We start from the raw sequence: 25,661 nt of genomic DNA, 5'->3' as shown, positions 1-25,661 counted from the left end.
GCTCCTCTGCTACGAGCCTGCTTCTTCCTCTCCTACGAGCCTGCTTCTTCCTCTCCCACTCCCCCTGCTTGCGTTCCCTCTCTCGCTGGCTATCTCTCTCTCTGTCAAATAAATAAATAAAATATTGAAAGAAAGAAAAAGAAAGAAAGAAAGAAAGAAGGAAAGAAAGAAAGAAGGAAGGAAGGAAAGAAAGAAAGAAAGAAAATATAGATTTGAGAGATTTATGAATCGAAGCTGTGAAGTGGGGGGAAAAAAGAGAGAGAGATTTATGAATCAAAGCTGTGAAGTGGGAGGAAAAAAGAGAGAGAGAGAGGAGAGAAAGCAGGATTAGAAGCAAAGAGGGCCAAGGACAGCACCCTGTAGGGAAGGAGCCGGAAAGAGACATCTGGAAGGAACTACCAAGAGGCAGTAGAAACATCAGGAAAATGTGGCACCATCAGAGCAAAAGGACACCACCATTCTAATGAGTCATTATGCTTTTGAAATGTCAGGTATAATATTTACTTATTTTGATTTTGTTGAGAAAAATCTTGGTGCAAATTCAAATTTTAGGTGAAAGGTCTATTAAAGAGAAGGGGAAGAAAAAAACCTTTTATGGTGTCCTTAGATATAAGAAAGCTATATTTTGCATATTTATGTACAATCCAACTCTCATGAGACTTGTTTTAATGCAACAGGTTGTTTCAGAGTGGGGCTGATGTAGAAACTCGAGGTATGGCCAAATGTTCTTTTCTGAGGGTTAAGAATATTTCATTTAGAAATTATAATCAAGAGAAAACACACAATCTATGTCTTTAAAACCATAAGTGGGGTGCGGAAGGGGGCTGTAGCTCTCATGTGTCCAAGCCAACTTCGAATCAAAAAACAAATAATTTGTCTTTAATTTTTCCCACCATAATTCCTACTTCTTCTTTTGAACCTTCTTTGGTAGCGATCACTACTTAAATATTTTTAGTGGCTCAGCAGGGTTCTTCTTACAACTGCAAATAAGGAATGCTCCAAAGATGAGATGGGCAGCTGTCTTCAACATAAAAAGAAGAGCAATTGCTTTCCTGGAAAATTTACCTTCTTACCTAGAGCTTACAGAGGCAAATCTCCCATGTGGATCACTGAACTGTGAATCACACCACTGGTTTCAGTGAGATCTCTGGACAAGCAAGCCATTTGAACCATGTAATACATTCAAGAGGGTTTATCTCATGTAAGAGTATTGGAATGAAAACTTTCTAACTGTGGATCAGCCGAAGACATGACCGTGTCAAAGCACAAACTTGGTGCACAAAACGGAGCCCCATTTCACTGATTCCACCCTTTTTGTTGTTGTTGTTGTTCTTGCCTCTGTGTTGCTCTTGCTAATGCACATACCCATTTTAAGCAAATATATTTTATATGAATTGGGTGTCAGAGTTAGTCCTAATCAAATATATTTAAGGGAACTAAGAAACCAATGGACAATTATTCTCTAAGATCCAAAGCATAATTAGGACTTCTGAGAACGTCTTTGTTACTGTATTCATGAACAAAAGATACTTTTCAGAGAGTCTGTGAGATTGCAAAGGATTTAAGACTTAAATACGTTAGATGCTAATTAATTAACTTTATATGCAAAAAAATCAGGCCATGTATTCTGTCTGCATGACTGCATCACATGCAAATAAAAAGACTGGAAAGAGTGAAACACAAATGATACCAGTTGTTGGATTTGTATAGTATGTCTCTCTCTTTTTAAAATATTTTATTTATTTATTTGACAGAGAGAGAGACAGCCAGCGAGAGAGGGAAGACAAGCAGGGGGAGTGGGAGAGGGAGAAGCAGGCTTCCCACTGAGCAGGGAGCCCAATGCGGGGCTGGATCCCAGGACCCTGGGATTACTCCCTGAGCCGAAGGCAGACGCTTAACGACTGAGCCACCCAGGTGCCCCTAGTATGTCTCTTTTCAAAAGCTTTCTGGTATATTATCATGTCACTTTCATAATTTTAAAATAAAACCTGAAATATACTTTTTTTTAGAAAACGAAATATTTCCTTTGGAAAGAATGCAAAATAACAGCTAGACTTAATTTTTTGAGTTGACCAAAGGAGATCTTGGGTAATATCTTCCACAATATTTTTTATCCTGTGTCTCTAGTTTTACTACATATGAAATTAGCTCCTTCATGAGAATTTTCTCCCCTGATAATATAATTACATTTGGTTCTGGTCAGTGATACCTTGTGCAATTTAATTCCCTTTCACCATGCATTCCCATCTGCTCTTGCTTTTCTCTCTCCATGGTAACTATAATTTTGTCTATTCTTTATTTTATTCTATTTTATCCACATTAAATTTGAAGATGAAAAGATTACACACAAAGATAGCTTTTGAAAACTTACTTAATAGAAGGGAGGACATTTTCATGCAGAGTTGATAGTTGGGATTTCGATTCTGCTCTCTACCAAGAATATGGGGCCGTTAAGAGAAAGAACTAGACATTTTCCACAAAGGGATGCTGTAGAAAATCTGAGGCAACATTCTTCAACTCGGAAACCATCCAGTGGCATAATTAACTTTGCGACTGATAATCACCAACAACCATGACCAATATTTTGCTGGGAGGAAGTGGCTAACATTGTTTCTCTCTTAATTTTTTAAAAATTTAATATGGGAATTTAAAAAAGTATGTAAAAGTAGAGAGAATAGCATGACGAAATTCTATGTTACTTATCATCCAGCTTCAAAAAAAAGCATTATTTTGCCAATCTTGTTCCATCTATCCCATACCTGAATATTTCCCCTGAAGTAAACTTAAAGAAAACCCCAGTCATATTATTTCACCTCAAACTATTTCAGTATGTATCTCTAACAGATACAGGCTTTCTTTTTTCTAACAAAATCATGATATCACACCCAACAAAGTTAGTAACGATTTCTTAATATCACCTAATGCTCAGTTTGTGTGCAAATGCCTCAGCTGTCTCAAAAATATCCTTTTGTAACTGATTTACTTGAGTCAAGACTGAAACAAGTTCCTCAAATTGTCAATGTGTCTCTTATATCTTTCGTTCTTCAACAGTTACCCCTTCTCTCATTCCTTTTTTTTTTCTCACATGAGTGGCTAACTTTTACTATTCATTTTTCTTATGGCTATTTTTGATGAATTTTAAGTAAAAGTGGATTATACTGCTGAGAGGAACCAACTGACAACAACATCTCCTGCTTTTGCCATTCAGGCTTTCTGCTTATTTACTTTTCCGGTAACTCAGCAGTTACTCTTCCAAGTAGTTCAGTAATCACTTGGCAACCAACTGATTTATCATTTAGAGAAGAAATCAAGGCAACATTTCAAACAAAGTATTATATATTCTTTTACCTTTTCTTTGTTTTCCAGAGGATGACAATGGAGATACTATTCAGAAACTTTCTTAAAAGACACTGGGATTAGGGATGAGGGCTCTGAATTCCCAAGTATAAAAAGATACAAGGAGGAAAACTGATACCTTTCAACCTCCCTCCATCTTTTGTTGCCCTATTTTACCAAGCTACCAGGTGGCTAAAAAGAAGAATGCTCAAGGACCCAAGTGAAAAAAACATTCAAAATCTATTTGCTCACTTGAATACATTTCGATCAGAGAGAGAGCTTCGTCAATAAGCTTAGAGAATATAAGCAGTCCTTACTAAGGTCTTGCTAAAATTACAGCAGTCTGGTGTTAGCACATACTAAACATACTGATGAGCACCTAATTATTATAGGTTGTTACAGATTAGGGATGTTTCACCTTCAATTAATGGGTAGTGACTGATTAGAGGAGGGTTAAGAATCAGATAACAATTCTTAAACCTCACATATGATAAGAATTTAATATATACCAGTTAGCAGTGCTCTTAAGCTGTTACAAAAAAATATTCATCAGAAGCTTGGCTATTTTAACAAATTCTAATTTAGATCTATATACATTAAAATTACAGCTTTTACCACACCGTTGATCTCAACATTAAAAAGCTTTATGCCATGAAAATTGTAGGCTTTTCTTGTTCATAAAAACAAGCCTTTTGAGCTTCAGAATGAGTGTTTTGCCTTTGCACATAAAACTGGCTGCAGGACTGAGCATCATTAAAGCTAGAATAAGGTAGAGGACATTTAAGGAGATGATTTCTAAGTTTCCTTTCAGCAGTAAAAGTTTCTAAGTCCAAAAATAGTGCTATTTTATGTAGATTGTCTTACAAGAGATTTACAAGGGATCTTATGGGTCATCTGGCCCATTTTCAATGCAAGGAAATCCTGCTCGACATGATAATAATACCTTATACCTAAGACGACAGTCTTGATACTAAAATCAACTCACACTAGCCTACTCCGGTACAGTTTACAAGGCATTAGTCCCAAATATTATTACCAATAGTTCTATGAGAATAGTATTAGCAAGTCCATTTTATAGATATGAAACTGAGGCTCTGTGAGATAATGTGGCTAGCTTGAATTACAAAGTAAGTGGAAAAGAATGTCACTTCTCAAATGCTTCTAAAAGCATATTATATGTCATTTATACAACACAGTAGAAACTTTCAAAAAATTATTAATAATCCTGTGAAGGTAGGAAAACTGTCCTCAATTTCTACAAATGAGAAAAATTATGCAAGTTTACAGTCATGCCCAAGGTTACGCCGCTAATGAGCAGCAGAGCTGAGCAAGGACATGGATCTTCTATCTTCTACAAACTCCTTCTACCACACCAGTGTGCATCTGTCTGAAAATTCTAATTCTGGAAGTTCTTTTTTTCCTAGCAAAATATATTTATAACTTGGCTCTGGGAAAGAGTTAAAATTATTTCACTTGTCTTGACTCAATGCAGTTGAATCCTTAAAATATTACATATTTGTGAGTCATAGTTAATCCTTAGAAAAGTTAAGATATACATTAACTTTAAGTTAATACAGATAAATTAATATAATTATTAAGATATATACTCATATAACCCTTAAAGACCCTTTAGCAATCAAACTGTTAGAAGGGAAAGAAATGAAACTATAAATAGCTTAAAGTGCTTTGAATACAAAGCTGAATATTTATTTGACATCTTATTAAAACCTGAAAATTGAATATAGGCAAACAATGTCTTAAAAAGCTCTTGGTGTTACAGAGTGCTTAGAAATATAAGCTTTAATTCTTATGTTTTGTAAACAATTTCAATCTATCTTGATCCTCACCCCAAAGCAAGGGCCTGTGCAGAACCAGGGGGTGCTGAACAATCTGGGGTGAAATATCTATAACGAGTTAGGGAAGAAAAGACCTACTAGGAGATGAAGTGTGAGGCATTCCTCAGCCACTGAATGGGAAAAAAAACAAAAAACAAAAAAAACCCCGGAAGTGTCTTTGTTGCATGTACTGACTCTATTCTAGTATTTTTACATATGTCCTGATTCTAACTTCTTAAGTATTTACTGTGATTGATTCCTCCAGGTCGATGCTTCTGACCCTGACCTGCTAACGATTCTGATGCTGGATTCCTCCCTATACCTCATGACTTCATCAAAGAGATTGAGCCTCTTCCCTGAACATCCGGGCTTTCAATTTATGGCATTAAAAAAATATGATAAACCATTTTAGATTATGGTTCCCCAGGAAGCTATAGCAAATTCCCAGGGGCACTCATAGGGTATTTTAAATTTCCAAAGGAAATACAGCTGCACGGACATCTGTTGGATGCTGCACAAACTACTAGATAAGATAGTCCATAGGTTTCAGCAGTAAATCCTGCCACATTCATGTCAGTGGTTTAGGAGTCTTGTGAAAAACAACGTACAGACACACTAAGGTTAACGTTTGCAAGGATCTGACGTCTACATTCTTTTGCTCTATGTATTTGGGATAGTTACTTATTCATTCAACAAATAAGTATTAAACAACTACTGTGTTTCAGGAACTTAAAAGTTTTAGAAATCTCGTAGTATGCGAGAAAGAAAAAGTACCTCTTTTCATGGTATGTAAATTCTCGTGGGGAGAGAGGAAAGATAATAAACAATTTAAAAAATCGATGGGGCTACAAAACATTACCCAGGAGAACCTGACAATGACAGTAGGAGAGGCAGGAGCAAGTTTAGACAGGGTGGTCGGGGAATGGCCTTCTGAAAAAGTAACTGTTGCACTACGACATTTCAATGACAAGAGGAAGCCATTCGAAAGCATTTTTTAAAGAAGATGTTCTACTCATCAACCACCGAATAGTTCTATACCTTAACATTTCTTGTTCTTTTTTTCTTAGCGGATGTCACAGTCTGTATCAGAGAAATGACTGTCTTTTAATTTTGTCCTGGACTAATTTTTAGGCTAAATGTGAAAATGGAACTTGAGTAGAGACCTAACGAATCATTCTTTGCCAGGCATATATTAGTGAGCCACACTTTACTATAGTGATAAAACAATAAGAATGACTGGAGATTGATTCTTATAACTTCTTTTGGAACTAACAAGTGCTGTAAGTACATAAAATTAAGAGGGTAATGGTGATAATTCATGTTGCTTATTTCCTTGTACATCCTTTTACCAAACCACCAATTGGGTGTGTCCTTCCTTGTTCTCCAGTCCCTACAACTCGAGAACATTCATTCCCCAGTATTTGATGACAATAGCACTACTGGATCTGAGTACAGTACTACTGATCTTTTTCACATTTTAAAATCATATTAACACCTCCCCTTGGCATCAAGGTACTTTATTTGTACCATAACACAATTTATGTAAAACTTGTACAGCATACTCATGTTCATATCTATCATTTTCTTTTAAAATGTGAGTTTACTATAGACACACCCCAAAAGATATCCAGGTCTGGTGTTTTGAAGGTTCATAGTTGGGAGATCTCAAAGTTCTCCCTTACAAATTTGCTTCTATACGTGGCACAGATTTCTACTGAGTAGGAAAGCAAAATCACTAATGATAGTAGGCTATGCCTTCCCTCCCTTCATCTTTCCCTTATTGCAATATTATACATAATCTCATGGGTTGGAGAGAATTAAAAGCAGTTTCTCCTCTCAGAGAGAAAGGGTTATCATGTCATCGATTCCTTTTTCATGATAAACATGTAAAAGCACAGTGGGCCTAGATTAGATATCCGACAGCCGACCCTGCTTTACCATGAAAAAATGTATGTATGACTTTGGGTACTTTACTTCTCTGGGTCTCTGGGCTAGGCAGCTTCCAGGATGGGTCTCAATGATCCCTCCTTCCTCGTATTCACACCTTTGTGTAGTCGCCTCCCATGGACTGTAGGCTGAAACTAGTGACTCATTTCTAATGAACAGAATACAGTGAAGGTGATGGGATGTTATTCCAAAGTTTAAGTCATAAAGAGACTGGTTTCCTTCTTTAGCTTGCTTTTTGGCTCACTCTGAGGGAAACCAGCTGCCATGCTGTGAGTCGCCCTATGAAGATGCCTATGGGAACTAATGCTTCCAGCCAAGAGCCAGTGAGGACTCAAGACCCTCATTCCAACAGTTCTTGAAAAATGAATCCTGCCAACAGACATGCAAATGGGCTTGGAAGAGAAACCTCTCCAACGGAGCTTGAGGTGAGACCACAGCCTAGCTGACACAGTAATTGCAGGCCTGTGAAAGGCTCTGAGCCAGAGGACCCAACTGAGCTTTGCCAGGATTCCTAAACCACAGAAACTGAGATAATAAATGTTAGTTGTTTTAAGCCAGTAAGTTTTGGGGGTACAGCAATAAATAACTAGTGGTACAATCTATTTTCTTCTCTGTTTAAAAAAACAGTTTAGATTAAATGATTTTTTTGAGTTCCTTTCTAGAAGCTCTAAGTTTCAAAGACAATATTAATGTTGGTAGTAAATGCATAAAAAGAGAAATCACACAGACATAAACTACAATTTCACGTTCTTACAGTAAAATTCACAGTCCAAAAATCCATGTTAGTTTTGAAGTAATATTCAAGATTTGTTCCTTTGCCCCTGGTTATGCTATGGTCCCAAGTCTGCTTTATTAGCAGCACTGCAATTAAGAAGAAAAACTTGAAAAACGTTTTCCTTATAAAGTATATATTGTTAACAGGATGTGTATAAAGGCTAATTAAATATCCCAATATTCACATTTGTCCACTTCAGAAATCTGACATATTGGGAATACAACGGGCTTGGTAGCCTTCGCATTAAAAAAAAAATTCAGTCATTACATAAGAAATGTATTTGTTTTATTATTATAAATGTCAACAATGTACAAAACGCTAAGTCAACAAGATATATTTTATTCAAACTATGTGTCTGTCACGTGCCTGAATTTATTTCACTCTAAAATACTTTTCTGAAAATAGTATTTGCAGGTAGACTGTGACAAACTAAAGACGTATACGATGTATACTTTAAACCTTAGGGAAACTATTAACATTTTTTTAAAGATTTCATTTATTTATTTGTGAGAGACAGAGAGAGAGCACATGAGCGGGGGTGGGGGGTAGGGACAGTGGGAGAGGGAGAGGCAAACTCCCCGTTGAGCAGGGAGCCCTGACATAGGGCTCAATCCCAGGGGCTCAATCCCAGGACTGCAGGATCATGACCTGAGCCGAAGGCAGATGCTTCACTGACTGAGCCACCCAGGCGTCCCACTATTAACATTTTTTAAAAGGTAAGATATAACCATCAAGTCAATAGTGGAGATAAAAATGGAACTATAAAAAAATACTCTGAATTCAAAAAACAGGTAGGAAAAAAAAAGGGAAAAAGAAACAAAGATCAGTTTGGACAGATAGAAAATAACTAGCAAAGTGATAGATTTAAATTTAACTCTCTTTCTAGTCAACTTTAAGGTACTAAAGAAAACAGTACAACGTGGAATAATTAGCAGAATAGAAGTGAAAAGGGGGTTTTAGCCCTTTCTCTACCACTTGTTAACTTTGTGACTTTGGAAAAGTCAGTTTACTCATCTCTAAAATGGGGAAGTTGAAATCAACTTTGGAAACTTCCAGTTATGATATTCTATGGAATCTGATGAAAATGTATGAACTGTTACTCCTAAGTATCTAAAAATATAAAATAAATGGTGGTACAAGTATAATCCAATAGGTTATGCTTATAAAGTATTCATAAAGCCACAGGGAACTAATTTATGACAAATAAATAATTCAGGGGGGAAAGGAAATAAAAATGCATATATAGTTTCATCACTAATACAGAGTAAAGAAACCGACAAATCAGTAACAATACAACTCTGCCTTAAAAAACAAAAACAAATAAACCAACAGAAACACTGTCAAGAAATTCAGAAGTTTTACAATTATAGTGAGGCCAGGGATGAATATTTTTCCTCCTTTGACTTTGCCAATGGTTTAGCCAATAAATGCATGTAAAAATTATGATGTCCTAATGAAAAAGAGTCAGTCTTAACTGTTTACATTTTAATATGTAATAATGGTACAAAAAGGATACTTTACATAATAGCTATAGTCCTGAAAATGTGTTTGCAAGCAAAACTGAAGTATGAGTTCAGCTCCCAAATACTTCTTTTTTATTATTTGATGCTTCTCACTCATTCATGTTTCTTTCAATGTCCTTTAAGAGGAAATCTTAAGAGAGTTTTCCTGACTCTGAACTTATTCTCAGTCTGTGAGGCTGAGGAAGAGTTTCCCGGTTCCCACAAGGGACAATGCTATTCCTCCCTGCCTGACACAGGCATCCCATCACTCTACCCTGTGAGCCCCAGAGCAGTGTTTCTTACAAAGTGATGATCCTCAGGCCTGCTCAGTCACAATCACCTGTGGTCGCTGTTGGTACAAAATCTGTAGCCAAACCCTGGCCTACTGATGCTTAGTCTAGGGATGGGTCCTGAAAACAAGGACTTTAACAAGCCTCCTAGGAAAGCTTTACCATAACAAAAGACAACACACTAAGTTCTCAAAGCAGGCCCCTGGACCAGCAGCATGGTATCATCTGGAAATTGGCTGGATGCACATTTTCAGGACCCATCCTAGGCCTACTGAACTAGAAACTCTGAGGTTGGGGCCCAGAAATCTGTGTGTTAACAAACATCTTTGTTAAATCTGGTGCACACAAAAGTATGAGAACCACTGCTCTAAGGTCATGCTCTCTAAACCTTTCTGAACACTTAATCCCTTACCAGTAAAAAAATATTTTGAGCATGTTTCAGGTTCTCAATATATATAAGTAACATAAATATATTACTGTTAATCCATATATCACATATCACACACACATGAACATTCACTGTGTAAGTTTTCATATGGATATATGTTTTCATTTCCCTTGGCCATATACATAAGAGTGGGATTGCTGGGTCATATGATCATGTTTACCCTTTCAAGGAACTGTCAAACTGCTTATCAGAGCAGCTGCTCCATTTACATTTCCAACAGCAGTGTAGGAAGATACCAATTTCTCTATACACAGCTGACCCTTGAACAACATGAGTTTGAACTGCACTGGCACTTATATGTGGATTTTTCTTTTTTATAAATGTAGCAGTACTATAAATGAATTTTCTCTTCCTTTATATCTTCTTTAAAAAAAATTTTTTTTTAAAGATTTTATTTATTTATGTGACAGAGAGACAGCCAGCGAGAGAGGGAACACAAGCAGGGGGAGTGGGAGAGGAAGAAGCAGGCTCCCAGCGGAAGAGCCCAATGCGGGACTCGATCCCGGAACGCCAGGATCATGCCCTGAGCCGAAGGCAGATGCTTTAACAACTGCGCTACCCAGGCGCCCCTAAAATTTTTTAAAAAGATTTTATTTTTAAGTAATCTCCACACCCAATGTGGGGCTCAAACTTACAACCCCAAGATCAAGAGTTGCATGCTCTACTGATTTGAGCCAGCCAGGTACCCCCTTCCTTTTGATTTTCTTAATAACATTTTCTTTTCTCTAGCATAATTTATTGTAAGAATACACTATATAATGCATATACAAAATATGTGTTACTGGACTGTTTATGTTATTTGTAAGGCTTCCAGTCTACAGAAGGTTATTAGGTAAGTTTTAGGGGAACCAAAAAATACACATGGATTTTTGACTCCGTGGGTGGGATGGTAGGGCACACAGATGATCTGTGCTCCTAATTCCCCATATAGTTCAAGGGTCAAATTTAGCCTTCAACATTTGCTATTATGTTTTTTTTTTTTTTTTTTTTGCAGCCATTGTATTAGGTGGAATGTGGTATCTCATTGTGCTTTTGATTTGCATTTCCTTAATGACTAATGATATTGCACATATTTTTATGTGCTTATTGTTCATCTGTATATCTTCCTTGAAGAAATATCTACTCAGATTCTCTGCTTATATTTTTCTTTGCCCATTTTTAATTGGGTTATTTGACTTTCCGATTATTGAGAAAATAGTTCTTTATATATTCTGGATTAAAGTCCCTTATCAGATATATTATTTGCAATAATATTCTCCCATTATGTCTAGCATTATGTAGTTATATATATAGTAAGAGAGATGATGATGCTTTTAGGAACACAGAAGTTTTTAAATTTTAAGTCTAATTTATATATTTTTTCTTTTGTTGCTTGTGATTTTGGTGTTGTATCTCAGAAGGCTTTGCATAATCCTGGGTCATGAGTATTTAGGCCTACGGGCCACTTTATGGTGACAGAAATTAATGAAGTACTCCAAGAATGATGGGGACTTGTCAAAAGGATGTAGGAGTCAGTTGGAAGGCGCTCCTGCGGGCCAAATAGGACAATTTGAGTATCAAAATCAATAATGATAATAATGGAAGGTAATCCATTGAAAAATAAGAATCCAGGAATTCATACTGATATAAATACAGAGAATAATACATAAATAAGCATATTCCTTCGTTTTCCAATTAATATAGAGGAACAATGAATGCTAGAAAATCACCATCTTGTAAACATTATTATTATATTAATAATTACAGTAATTAATAGCAATTGATTCAGGCAAGAATCAATGAATGTTTAATGAAATGTGATGAGGAATAAGATACAGAGTTTCAAAGTACTGCCCTGCAAATTATTAATCACGAAGGGAAAAAAAATAGTAACTTTACAGCAGAGAAACCTGCCATGTGCCATCTTAACCAGGTAACCAACATCACCATTACCAATAATGGGATAAACTGACAACATGTACCTTTTCTGTGGCATATTGCTTCCGTGGCATTCCTGCCCCAAATCTCTAATCTGTGTCTAATTATTTAAAAAATGTCAAGTAAACCTAGCGACGGAAATATTCTTCAAAATAGCTTGCTTGTCCTCTTCAAAAATGTCTCTTCAAAAAAATATCATAAGGTCATAAATGACAAAGAAAACCCGTAATCATTCCAGACTAAAGAAAACTAAAGAGACATGAAAACTAAATATAATTTGATCTTGGATTGCATTCCTGAACCAGATAAAAAAAATAAATGTAAAGACATTATTGGAAAAACTGATGAAATTTTAATATAGGTTATGGAGATAGTACTATAGTATCAATGAAAAAATTCCTGATTTTGATCATTATATTGTCATTATGTAAAAGAATATAAGGGCTAAAGGAACAAAACACCTACAATGAAACTTTAACTGGTTCAGGAAAAACAACATATACATACACACACATAGATACAGAGAGGGAGAGAAAGAGAGGGAAAATGAGCATGAATAATAAAGCCAATGCACCAAAATGTAAACCTTGGTGAATTTGAGTTTTTGCACTAGTTTTGCAATTTTCCATTAAGTTTGACTTATACTAAAGTAAAAAAATTTTAAAGCATACATGTACGCAACAAAACGCACTGAATTTTGTCAAGAACATACCAGGAAATTCAGTCTCAGAAAATGTATACATCATCTTGCTAAAGCAATAGGAAACTATTTTTTTTGGTAAAAGTAAAAGATTCTTCTCAACAGAGAAAGTTAAAAAAAAAAAAAAAAACGCTAACACTGTCCCTAACATATTCATTTCAGAAAGCTGTTTGTTCTAAAGGGTAAAAAGAAAAGTTCAATTTCCTGAAGATGTAATCTAGCATTATCCACACCAGGTGCAATATCCAATCTTATCCAAATAAATCAGTCCAAACTTATGCCTCTAAGAGCAAGAAAGGTCAAAATTCGAACAAATTGTCTATCTCGAACAGAAGGAAAGAATGTGAAAAGTGCTCTGTACAAATAAGGTGAATTTATGTTCTGGCACAGTTGCTATTAAAGGCGAGATGACTTTGACATTAAAAAAAAATTACTTGAGGGTAGGCCAAAGTGGTAGGGTCCTTTTTTAATACGCAAGAAACACAAAAAAACACAGCAATTCTTTCCATATAGCTTGAAATGAAAAATTTGAAATAAATTCTTTGTATATTTATTAAAACAAAAGATCAGAGGTGATTATTAAGAATTCTGAAGCTAACATAATTTGCATGTATTAGGAAGCCACAAGTGACTTTTTTGTCTGTCTCCTTTTTATTTCTCTTTTCTCTTCCCCGCCTCCTTACAGTCTCCTCTTCCCTTCTTTTCCTCTCAACTACTCTGCTTGTGTGGGTTAACTACGACCACTGCTTCGTGTTGCCAGGGACAGTCAGAGCTGGAGAGGTCACTGACCTTGTACAAGGCCTGTACAGGAAGTGGCACATTTATTCTGACAGGGCATTTAAATGAAGCAAAAACATCTTTCAAGGCATCTCACTGAAAAACAATTCCTGCTGGGAAGCGTCTCCGGGCTTCAAAATGTGCACTGCCCCCCACTGAGATGCTGCACACCTTTCTCGAAGGCAATCCCTGGCAGCTGTGTGAAAGGCTCATTTTGACTCAGAGCTCCTTCTCCCACACCTGTATTACCTTTATCAAAGCAAAACATAAATAGTTTTAGAAGCTGAGTCAGGTTATAAATGACAAAAAAAAATTGGAAAATTTAGATTTCATTTTTCAAACCCTTACCAAATATATGTTCATGTTTTAATTCTCCCTTCCCTTACCTATAGAAATATCTTCACCTTTCCCTGCTTGCCTGTTCAACTTCTCTTCTGCTGCTGAATATTGACTAAGAATGCGAATAGATCCATGGAGCCACTTTTGTTTCAAAATGAAGAAAAATTAAATTTCAGAAGTTCAAAGGAAAAAATATCATGATAAAATAAAATACCAGGTAATGCTAACATTTATTTTCCATTCTCTACATCTCAAAAGAAATATCACAGTACTGGGTGAGAGGAGAAAGTAAAGCCAAGCACTGTGCAAGATAGTTTACATATTATTTTTTTTTAACCACGGGAGGTAAATAAATATAATTTTCTGAGCTGAGATATCTAAGGCTTGGAGAGATTAGCTTAAAAACTAGGGTTACATTTGCAAGCCTCTGTCCTGCCTCCCTGGGATTTTTCTACTACTACTACAGGAACATAAGAATATCTTGACTTTTCAAATAAACCACAAGGAAAATAATTCTAGAAATAAAAATTTCTGAAATGAATTTTAGCAATGTAATATATACTGTATTTTCAGACTCTCTGCCAAATTTATCTATGTGTAACTCAGCTAATTGACCAATTTCATAAATCAATGAAAATTACAAATTAATCCTTCTCAAACTGTTCAGACTTGTGTTAACTGTATGAATCACTAACAAAGTAATTTGTAAAAGCTTTGGAAAAAAGGGTTGGAGGTGATAACAGTACATTTTCTCCTTTGATCTTTCTTGGTCTCTCATAATGCTATGCTCTCTCATAATGACCCACTCAAATATTTCATCCATTTGTCTCTGTCCAATCAGCGTTTATAAGGCTCAGACTTCCTGTTACCAGCTGGGGAAAAGAACCTAGTAAAATTTCCTAGAAGCTTGATCCTAGCAATCTGGTTGCTAGCCAGATACAGTAGCACATATGTTAACTTAGCCAGGAAAAATTTTCCAGAGCATCATGAAGAGAGGCCTTAGGGAAACCAGTGAGCCAATGAACACAGCAATTGAATATTGTAAGACAGCCTGGAAAGCTCAGATCAAATTCCCTGCGGGGCTCATCAATTTCACACTTCATCATCTAGAGCAGGTTGCTGTTAATAAGCCGTGGGCCACCAGTGTGGTGAGGACACCATCTTTGAAGCACCCCTGAGTCTATCCATCACGGGAGATGGCAGAAACACATTTTGTGCTGCTCTTGTTAAGCAAGGTTGATTATTCATTATTATTAACATGTATTTGTTGGCAAGGAACAATATGAAACATGTAATTAGATACAACATCTGTGCAGCAGGTTTTGTATTCAGGCAGTACTTTTTTCTCTGTAGAGGGGAAAATAAGTTAAAAAGAAAGATCAGGTTTAAAGTCTGAGTATTATGTATTTATCTATATAAAGAGTGCTGCTGATTTAAAAGTAATTCTGATCTAACAGAAAACAATTTCCCTTCAATGTCTGAAAAGCTAACTAATGCTAAGTTAATTTTAACAGGAAATGACTCAATTTTTTTCTTTTTCAATGGTCCCAGACTTTGGTGGCAAGATTTGGCAAAAGTAAATCTTTCAAACCAATTACTTACTTCAAGCTCTTTGTTTATAGCCATCAAAAACAAAGAAAAAAAGTGCTATAATGCTGTTTCATATCAAACCCATGTCATCATCTGGCATGAATACTAAATTTCTTACTAAAGAGTTTCTTTCTGTATTTATCTTCATTTAATAATTAATATATTGACAAACTGCAATAATTTGACAGAGAACACTGTAGAGAAAGTACTGTTCTTTACTGAAGATTTTACTGATGGGCAGAAAAATGAAAAACATAAAATAAAAATAAAAGACCTGAGAAATATAAATTAGCAAATATTCTAAAGAATTATAATAGTTTCTTTTCCAAACTAATGCTCATATGTTAAGATTTTTGTTGTCCTCTTGACATATGCCCTGAGAAGAGAATAATATCACTTCTGTAATATTCCTGCTCAAAGTACATTGCCTGAATCTAATAATTAAATAACATCAGACAAATCCAAATTGAGGGACATTCTTCAAAGTAACTAAATGTCAAGGTCAAGAAAGACAAAGACTGAGGAGAGATAGAGAGATATGTCAACTAAATGCAATCCATAATATGGGATTTTTCTCTTACTATCAAGGTCATTATTGGGACAAACAGCAACATCTGAATAAGGCCTGTAATATTATATCAAGGTTATCATAATTTTGATAATTATTTTTCTGTTATTTAGAAAAATGTTCTTGTTTTTTCTTGTTTTTAGGAAACACATGCTTAATATATTTGAGGAAAATAATGAGCATCATGTGTGCAACAATCTCAAACAGTCAAAAGAAAATGAGAGCGGGAAGAGGGAGGGGGTGGGCAGGAGGAAATAAAGTAAATATGGTACAATGTTAACGTTGGGTAAAGGGTATATGAGATTTCTTAGTACTATTTTTACAAGTTTTCTAAGTCTGGAAAATATACCAAAATAAAAAGTTTAAAGAGAATATGACCAAAAAAATCTTAGTTATGTAGCTATAGAAAATACTATAATTCAAGACTTGTGTTTAATTAAAAAAAAGTGACCGTGGACTTCACATAATATATATCCTTTGATTGTTTTACATATCAAGCAGTTGCAGTTGTTGTAAGCTGTCACTTAAATTGTTTTCTCTCAAATTTAGCTAAACCAATGAGAAAAAATGGCATGATAATCCCGAACAGTTGATACTCTGAAAACCTTTTGCAAAGTACTGTCTCACTAATTCAAACAAACAGGAAGAATAATATGTAGCTGTAATAAACACTATTTTAAAATAAATGCTATCTTGTTACTTTCTAACAGGTATTGCAAACAGTATTAAGGAAATGTTGCCATACAGAGGGCTGACACTGAAGAATATTAAGTCACAGGCACCCATGCGCGCGCACGCACCCAAGTTTTTCTTGTTATTTAACAAATGGTCTATGTATGAGTTGTTACAACAGCTAATGTTTATTTTTTTATTTTTTTTAGATTATTTATTTATTTGACAGAGAGAGAGCACAAGCAGGGGGAGTGGCAGAGGGAGAGAGAGAAGCAGGCTCCCCGCTGAGCGGAGAGCCCGATGGGGGCTCCATGCTGGGCTAGATCCCGGGACCCTGGGATCAGGACCTGCAGAGAAGGCAAGTGTTTAACCAACTGAGCCACCCAGGCGTCCCTACAACAACTAATGTTTATAGTATTCTTACCATGCCAGTATTTAAATGCACTTAAGCTCCAACAACAACAACAACAATAAAAAGACCAACAAAACACCCCTACGAAGCAGGTTCTATTATTAATGTTTAGCTAAGACAGCACTTCTCTCTGAAACTGCATGCTATTCTCTTGGTTTCAAATGCCCTTCTCTGCTCATTTCTACCTGTCAAAATCATACCTCAGATATGAAAATTCAAATGCCAACTACAACCAAGTCTTCCTCAATCCCATGATCAGAATTAATCACTCCCTCTTTTGAGTTTCTATAATCCTTTATTCAACATTTATTAAATTTTTTCTTTCTTTTTTTTTTAAAGATTTTATTTATTTATTTATCAAGAGAGAGAGCACAAGCCAGGGGGGAGAGAGGCAGAGGGAGAAGCAGGCTCCCTGCTGAGCAAGGAGACCAATAAAGGATTTGATCCCAGCACCCTGAGATCGTGACCTGAGCTGAAGGCAGCCGCTTAACTGACTGAGCCACCCAGGAGTCCCTTATTAAATTATTTTTCTAAAAATATGTATTAAAGACTTAACTACATGAATAATAAGTTATTTGCAAAAAGTCACAGGTTAGAAGGATGGATTATTAATATAATTTTAATTATATAATAAAACAATAATATTAAGAACGCATCAAATTTACTGGACACTGATCAATGTGCCAAGCAAGGTACAAAGTACTTCATAAACGTTATCTCATTTAAGTCCTACAGTCACCCTGTAAAGAAGTCATTATTGACATCCTCCTTTTGCAGATAAGGAAACTAAGTCTTAGAGAAAACAGGTAACTTGTCTAGGCATAACTGGTAAATGACAGCATGCAGTCTATCTTACTCTAGAGCCTCTGCTTTTAAACTACTTCCTCCTTCGAGAGTGACAGTCTAATGAAGGAGAACATATGCACCTAAATAAATTATAGTACAAGGTGGGAAAGCAATTTGCTGCACACAAAAAAGGAGAGAGCTGAGTAAAAATTTTTAGGTAACAGCTGAGTATCGAGAGAGAAATAGATATGTGAGAAAGGGAGGAAACCATTGCAAACCGGCAGTGACGGAGAAGTGTTGGGAATTCTGGGAATAAATGTGAGAAATAAAAGACTAGTTTTGTTTGGGAGATCCATATTCTGCATGAGGGAAGTTAACATTAGAAGATATATATACATATATTAGCTAAGAAGGTTAAATACAAAATTATAGGATTTGAACTTCCCCACTAGTATGAGATGCATAAATTTGGAATCAATTCACTATCTATCCCTAGTTCTAAGAATGTACCAGACATTTTTTGTTTAACAAATATTTAGTAGGATTTTAATAAGTGATAATCCACAATAATCCCAATGCATGAAAAAAGCTACTAACATTTTAGTATTTCCCATTCCAGAAGAGGTTAGATTTGATCACTTATACATCATGAAGATTAGTCTGGTAACAATCTTAGAGTGGGCTGGAGGAAAGTAGAGAATGGAGATTAGGAAGCAGTTATAAAGCAATATCCTAAATCATACTGCAGCATATCAGAGATGGATGGCCCCATAAAGATCATCCAACAAAATTTCTTTACCCTAGAGATGAAGAGACTGAAACAAGATAAATAAAATTAGAATCTTTAAAATTAGCAGAGGCAGATGGTTAATTTTTGTCAAGCAAAATTCTCCGCAAGGTACTATGTGCGGAAATGCTAAAATAGAGTATACTCAAGCATAAATGCTGTGTACAAGAAAAATATAAGAAATAGCACAGAGAGAGAACAGATACGCATGCACTGAACTTCTGAGATCTGCCTGAGCTCCATATTCTACTCAGTTTGCTACTCTGAGGTTAAAATGCGCTTTTATAAGCTTTTCTCTTCTGGAAATCTCTATTATGTTCCATAAAAATACAGATGAGGCTATAAACAAACAAAATCTGTTTTCTGATTGTAAAAGTTACATATACAAATCAATGGAAGAGAATCTGAAAAACCAACAACCAGACACACACACAATGAGGGAATCAGCTGTAAAATTCACCAAAGAGAGCGACTACTAAAACTCTGGCATGAAGCACTGATAACAGCTCTGGGGGTTCTAGGAAGAAGAGCAGCGGCTACTGAGGCACAGTGGCAACAAATCACATGGGACCTTCAAGGATCTGAAAATAGCAATTTAAAATACAATCTGGGGAAGACAGGAGATGGTGGAAGAGGAGACTGCAACAGATCACAAATTGCACTTCCAATAGTGCATTTGTAAAATGTGCCCAGGGAGCCTCGTTAATTTCACTCACACGCTCCTGGCTGCTTCCTTCATCATCAGAGGACCATTGGTTCACAAAGTCTACCCCCTCTGTGGACCCAGACTTAGGATGGCTCTCTGTCCTCGTAGCAGGGAGTGACAACTGCCTTTGTATAGTGTATTTTAAAAAATCAATTTATTTCTTAAGTAGGAAAGATTGATACCAAATTGTGTTTAATAATATTTAAACAAATTGATTTTTAGTGAGTTGGTGTAAATCCTCTCCAAATGTATTTAGTAAATGTAAAATAATTTCCTCATTTAAACTAAAACATTTTAGAAAATATGTGTATACATATCCTTCGTGCTTTTTGCTCTGTCTTTGTTTTACAGAATAGATTATATGGGCACAATATAAATCCTTAATAATTTTCTCAACAGAAGGATAAGTCATAAATAATACTTTGTTGTGACATCCAATAGTAGGAAATAAATCTTAACCATGTTAACATTTAGGTAAAAATCAGCACGTCCTTAGCCAGCCACATTATATATCTTATGAGCTCTAATTAAATAATTATTGTGAATTTAAAGTATGGTGTCTAATGCTTTCAAAGGAAGAAATTAAAACATGTGCAAGGAGATCAATTAAGCCTTTTATTGTAAGCTCTGAGTATAAGAAAAATGTTTTATTTTTCTTTTAAAACTCTCAAGGTATTTTCCCATGTTAGTGAATATATGAAGAATAAAAGTAGGGGTGATAATCTCTTAGATCCTTCCTAAATCTAAAAGAAAACTTGCGGGGCGCCTGGGTGGCACAGCGGTTAAGCGTCTGCCTTCGGCTCAGGGCGTGATCCTGGCGTTATGGGATCGAGCCCCACATCAGGCTCCTCCGCTGGGAGCCTGCTTCTTCCTCTCCCACTCCCCCTGCTTGTGTTCCCTCTCTCGCTGGCTATCTCTATCTCTGTCAAATAAATAAATAAAATCTTTAAAAAAAAAAAAAAGAAAAAGAAAACTTGCATACCTACAGATACTAAGAACTAATTTTCAAAACCATAATAAATCAAGAGCCCATACTATGTATAAAAATATATACAGATTTAAGCATATAAAACTATTATGCTATTTCCTGTCAAAACACTTAAATTGTTTTCATTTTTGAATGTTTTAAAATTAAGAGAAAAAGGTAGAAGAACTATAAAATGTTCTCATGAAAAAGAAAAGGAAAACTTTGATCATTTTCTCTGAGCTTAGTAATGTGTTCAAGTGTTTGTAAAACAGACCACACTTTAAGCAATTAACTGCTTGGTTTTTGAAAGAGGCACCCCTTCCCAATCCCCAATCCCCAAGATAAAGAAAAGAGACAAAGGATGCTGTAATTGTAAACTGCAGTGGGAACCAGGCAGGCTGGATGTTTTAGGAAAGAAAGGGTCTTTAAAGGACCTTCCAGAATGCTTTATTCTAGTCCACCACCTAGGCTACATGACCTAAGGATCGAAACAAGGCTTGCAGCTTTTGTTTTGTTTTGTTTTGTTTTTTTCATGTTAAATTATTTTCTGGCTTCTTTGTCTAAGAAAGCTTGTTAGAAGAATATGCAAGAATAAATGCCTCTAGTTAATAAACATGTGAAAAGTATATTCAACATCCCAATAATCAAAGAGTCAACAACTGAAACCCAGTGCCATTAATCACCAACTAAATTGGGCAACAAGATTTTTTAATGACACTATTGCAATGTAGACAAGTCACTGAAATTGGTTCTATCATATGTTGATGCTGATACATTGGAACAATGCTGTAGAAAAGCAAACTGGTAATAAATAAGAAGAGCCATAAATCTGTTCATGCTTTTGGCACAGTAATCCATCTTCTGGGTATATAACTTTTAAAATAATAGTTAAAACAATATGGAAGAAAGGGCATATGCATGAACATAGTCACTGCAGAGTAATTTATAGTAGCAAAATATCAAATGTTCAACAAGAAAAAAAGTTAAATAAATCATGGCACATCTATTCAAAGAGAACACAAGAGAGAAAGGTAGGTTTTCTATAAACCTAAAACTCATCTACGAATCTATAGGCATGAATGTGATTTACAACAGTGAATCATTATGTGGGAATTAGGAATAAAATGAAATTAATCAAATACAAATAAACAGATGAGTCTTAGTATCTGTACCAATCATTTGCTTATTTTGCCTGAGATACATTACCTCCCTTTGATCTGTATGGTAGGGAACTATATTTCTGCTCTCTAGCTTCCAGAAATTTTAACCTATGAATGGCATTTGCAGAAGACTGGCTGGTACAAGGAAGACAGAAGCCCGAGTATTTCTCTTCTCCCTTCTCTGCTTTTGGTAGTGTCTCTAGCAGCAGCTGGATCTCTGGGGCTTTAAGTCACCCAGACAAGCCTTCTCTCCATGGTTCCAGCTTTTGCCAGGTGACCCCAGCTCCTGGGTGCCAGGAGCACAGCCTTCTCCCAGCAACCTCCTGCTATTGCTGTTCTCTGTGACAAGTCACCACCCATTGTTTGGCCTCTAGAGCTTTGACCACCCATGCAACTAACACCTTGTATTAAATTATCCCTGTATAAAATACTTAGAATGGTTTCTATTTTCTGAAAGGAACTTAAATAAAACAGTGTCTCCAATTAATGTAAAAGGGATACAGATGGTTGATGACAATGAGTATATCAAGGTATTTGTTAAATGGCTTATATCACTGTGCATTTACACCTAATCCTTATGAGACTCTGGCTCACAAGGGCCCGACACCACCAATGTAGCAAGCTTCTGGGTCTCTTATTTGATGTGTTTCAAGATTTGGAAGAAACCAGGTTACTCTCTAAATGAAAGGTCATACTTTCTAGTGAATTCTTCTAGCCACTGAGTACTTGGGAGCAATCAATAACCGCATAGCCAAACTCAGTTAAAAATATACTACGTAGTTACATGCTAAATAAGTTATTCGGAATGCACCAACAACATGCCACCATTTGAGAGAGTACTGGTCACACAAGAGTTTTTACTTTTTAAATAGTTTTTCAAATTGTTGGCAACAACCCATAAGTCAATTTAGTGGGTCATAACAATTGAGTGGGTCATGACCACTATTAAAAAATAAATAAATAAATGAGAGAACAGAATATAAGGATGGAAAAGAATAGAAAATATCAGGGTGCAATCCTTATAAGAGGGTGAGATTTGTAACATAAACTCTTGTTTCAGTTATACAGTACATGTGTATATGTAATTGTGGGTGCACGTGAATTGGTTTGTGCTGGGCGATCTATTTTTTTTTTTTTTAAGATTTTATTTATTTGAGACAGATAGTGAGTGAGAGGGAGAGGTAGACAGAATCTGAAGCAGACCCTGCACTGAGTACGGAGCCCAATGTGGGGCTTGATCTCACAGCTATGAGATCGTGACCTGAGCTGAAACCAAGAGTTGGAAGCTTAACTGACTGAGCCACCCAGGCGCTCCCTGGGCAATCTATTTCTATATGTAGGTCAAGTTAAAAATTTTTTGAAAGCTACCACAATAGTATACCCCTCTCCTAATCTAAAAGATACGAGATGATTACAAAACACCTCACGATTTCAGTGGGCTAAGTTAAAAAATATATATGTTGAAACTAAGAAACATGATCAGTAGAACCTGGCAGATCGCCCACACTGCTGATGCCACGTGTTGTTTTGAACTGTGTCCTCCCCAAAGTCATATGCTGAAGGCTTACCCCCCATGTGACTGTACTTGAAGACAGGGCTCTTAAATAGTAATTAAGTTAAATAAGCTCACAATGTGGGGGTCTAATTTAACAGGACCGGTGTCCATATCAGAAGAGGAAGAGACACTGGACCGTACACACAGAGGAAGGCCTACGTGACAACACAGTGAGGAGGCTGTCTACACACCAAGAAGGGAGGCCTCGCCAGAAACCAACCCTTCTGGGACCTTGATCTAGGACGCCTAGCTTCCAGAAATGTGAGAATATAAATGTTATTAAAGCCACCCGGTCTGTGGCATTTCGTTACGGCAGCATAAGGACACTTATAACACTAACTATAAACACATCTTTCTCTAACCCTGTTATAACCACTCACAAATGAACAAATTACTACACACTTTAAAATAAGAATTATCAACTGGAGAGATGTTCTACGATATAAATTAGCAGTTGTACAACATTACATTTAGCACATCTCAGTTGGATATGCAACAGCAGCAGAAGTCTTTTAAAGATATGAAAATTTTGCCTTTTTATACATTTCAAAATACCAATAGTTTATTTTTTCTATAAAACTTGTACTTTTTCATTGCTAATAAACATATATAAGTACTTTATATATAAATATAGTAAATACATTGATTGAGATAATATGTATAATTCAGAAGCACATTGTTAAACTCTTGATGTGAGTTCCTATCCTAGTTTTGTTTTCATTATAAGCCACCCCTTTTAATTTTTATCACTTTTAGAGAAAAAGTTTCTTGAGTGATGAGATACTAAAGAGTATATGTAAGAAAGAAAGCAGCCAAATGCAAACTGAAACTGTAAATATGTGAAGGCTTCTTTTTTGGGCAATAATGATTCTGTCTTTATCAGTGACCCCTGGAAGTGAAAAGGTCACAATGAGCTCTGAGGAAAAATCAAATTATTACTAAACAAATATTTTTTATTCCAAATAAAAACCTTTCAATAGTTGAAAATGGGAGACATGTGGTCAGAAAACTCAGAAAAGTGCAACTTTGACTCTAAACTTTAATGCAATGTATAATTCTCTGGTACATCTTAGATATGTCCTTCATATTTCTAATAATACCAAAATAACCGTGTTATGTTTATAAGAGTGCCTATGGTAAAGCATGATAAAATAAATGCGTGACATAGGAGAACACTGAAAAGTGCTCTGCAGTCTCTTACTTACAAACACAGAGGAGCAGCATAGCGTACCTGGTTAAGAAAGTCTGGCCCCAGAAGACATCCTTTTAGTCACAATCTGGCCTTAAATCCCAGCTCTGCATTTTGCTAGCTGTGGTGAGTTTTGCAAATAACCTAATTTCTTTGTACCTAAATTTCTTCATCTGTAGATCAGGGATAAGAATACATCACTGAGTTGTTACGTGGTTTATACGAGATAATATTAAGACTGTCTTGCACACAGAGTATTTTATAAGTGTTTTTAAAAAGACATATGTAAAGGCTGAGAAGAAAAATGTTCGACTCAAATTCTTAAATATAATTATTCCCTTTTCCTTATTTTTGTTTTGCTTCATTCTTCTAGGGATGTCTTTTGTGGTGACTAACAATGAAGGGCTTCATATTAAACGAAGTTGTAGGAGGAATCTGAACATCCTCGTACTCTTAAATTCTGATCTGCTTATGGGAAATCTCCAAGTCGAGGAGCCTTCTACAATACAAGAAGAAATTGTGACAGGCTTGATAAGGTACCAACATTTTGAAGTTGGTCCCTATGCTTGTCTTACTCATTATGTAACAAGGGAGTTGACATGCTAGATATTCAGCAAATAGTATTTTTTTTTTAAATGAAAGAGACTGTATTTCTCTGGGGTGAATTAAACCTATTCTTAACTGAAAACAGCTAAATTGACTAATGGATCTTTCAAAATGTAAAATTTCTTTGTACATAGAAACATGCAGGAAAGAGTGAAATGAAAGTATTCCTCAACAGATACTACATTCAAAGATAAAGATATTTAGGTAAATTCAAACAATTTCATCTGAAATAAAGACGTGAACCAATTTAAAACTGAGAATCAGTTTTTAAAAGCTTCTGTGGGTCTGTAAGTAAAAAAAGCAGAAAGTTCATCAATAGAAACCGGTCACTGTAAATGGCAACCTGGAGCTCCGAAATGTCAATTTCACACTGCACTAGGCATATCCTACCAAACGTGACCACACCGATGTCTGGAAAAATATCAACACCTGGTACGACATTCCTTGAAGTAATAGGTCAGACATATTAGCCAGGTCAGGTACGAAACTGCATCCACTTGGACCTACCCACTCAGGAATCATTTTCCATCTGTTTCAGTGTTGATCGCTTTAAATCTGATGTGTTAATTGCCCTAGAAAAAGCAGCTAACTCCAAATAAACTATAGTTTGGCATGGTATAAGTAAATGCTAAGAATATCCTTAAAAAGCAGGTGAGGGGAACCTAAGTGAGTTAGAACTCGTTTATCTAGGATCTCAGCTTGATGGCCGAAAACAGAACCTATTGCTATGAGCTGCCACTCACATGCTCCTTTCAGTCAGCTGCCCACCTTAGTGCTGACAGGATCAATCTGAATCA

General features: G+C 35.9%; 1 protein-coding gene and 1 long non-coding RNA gene across 6 annotated transcripts in view; one reads left to right on the top strand and one right to left on the bottom strand.

Moving 5' to 3' along the window:
- GSTCD (glutathione S-transferase C-terminal domain containing) overlaps positions 1-25,661 on the bottom strand; it is a 148,365-nt gene that overhangs the window by 78,532 nt on the left and 44,172 nt on the right. The window lies entirely within an intron of this gene.
- Positions 148-25,472, top strand: LOC121101845. The gene is made up of 6 exons (XR_005833851.1): positions 148-491; positions 5,437-6,451; positions 7,346-7,543; positions 13,920-14,083; positions 23,168-23,330; positions 24,632-25,472. It is a non-coding gene; the product is annotated as an uncharacterized LOC121101845 (long non-coding RNA).

Source organism: Ursus maritimus, unplaced genomic scaffold (genome assembly GCF_017311325.1).
Source record: "Ursus maritimus isolate PB19 unplaced genomic scaffold, ASM1731132v1 scaffold_11, whole genome shotgun sequence".
In the NCBI taxonomy this organism is placed as follows: Eukaryota; Metazoa; Chordata; class Mammalia; order Carnivora; family Ursidae; genus Ursus; species Ursus maritimus.
This window is presented reverse-complemented; position numbering and strand designations above follow the sequence as displayed.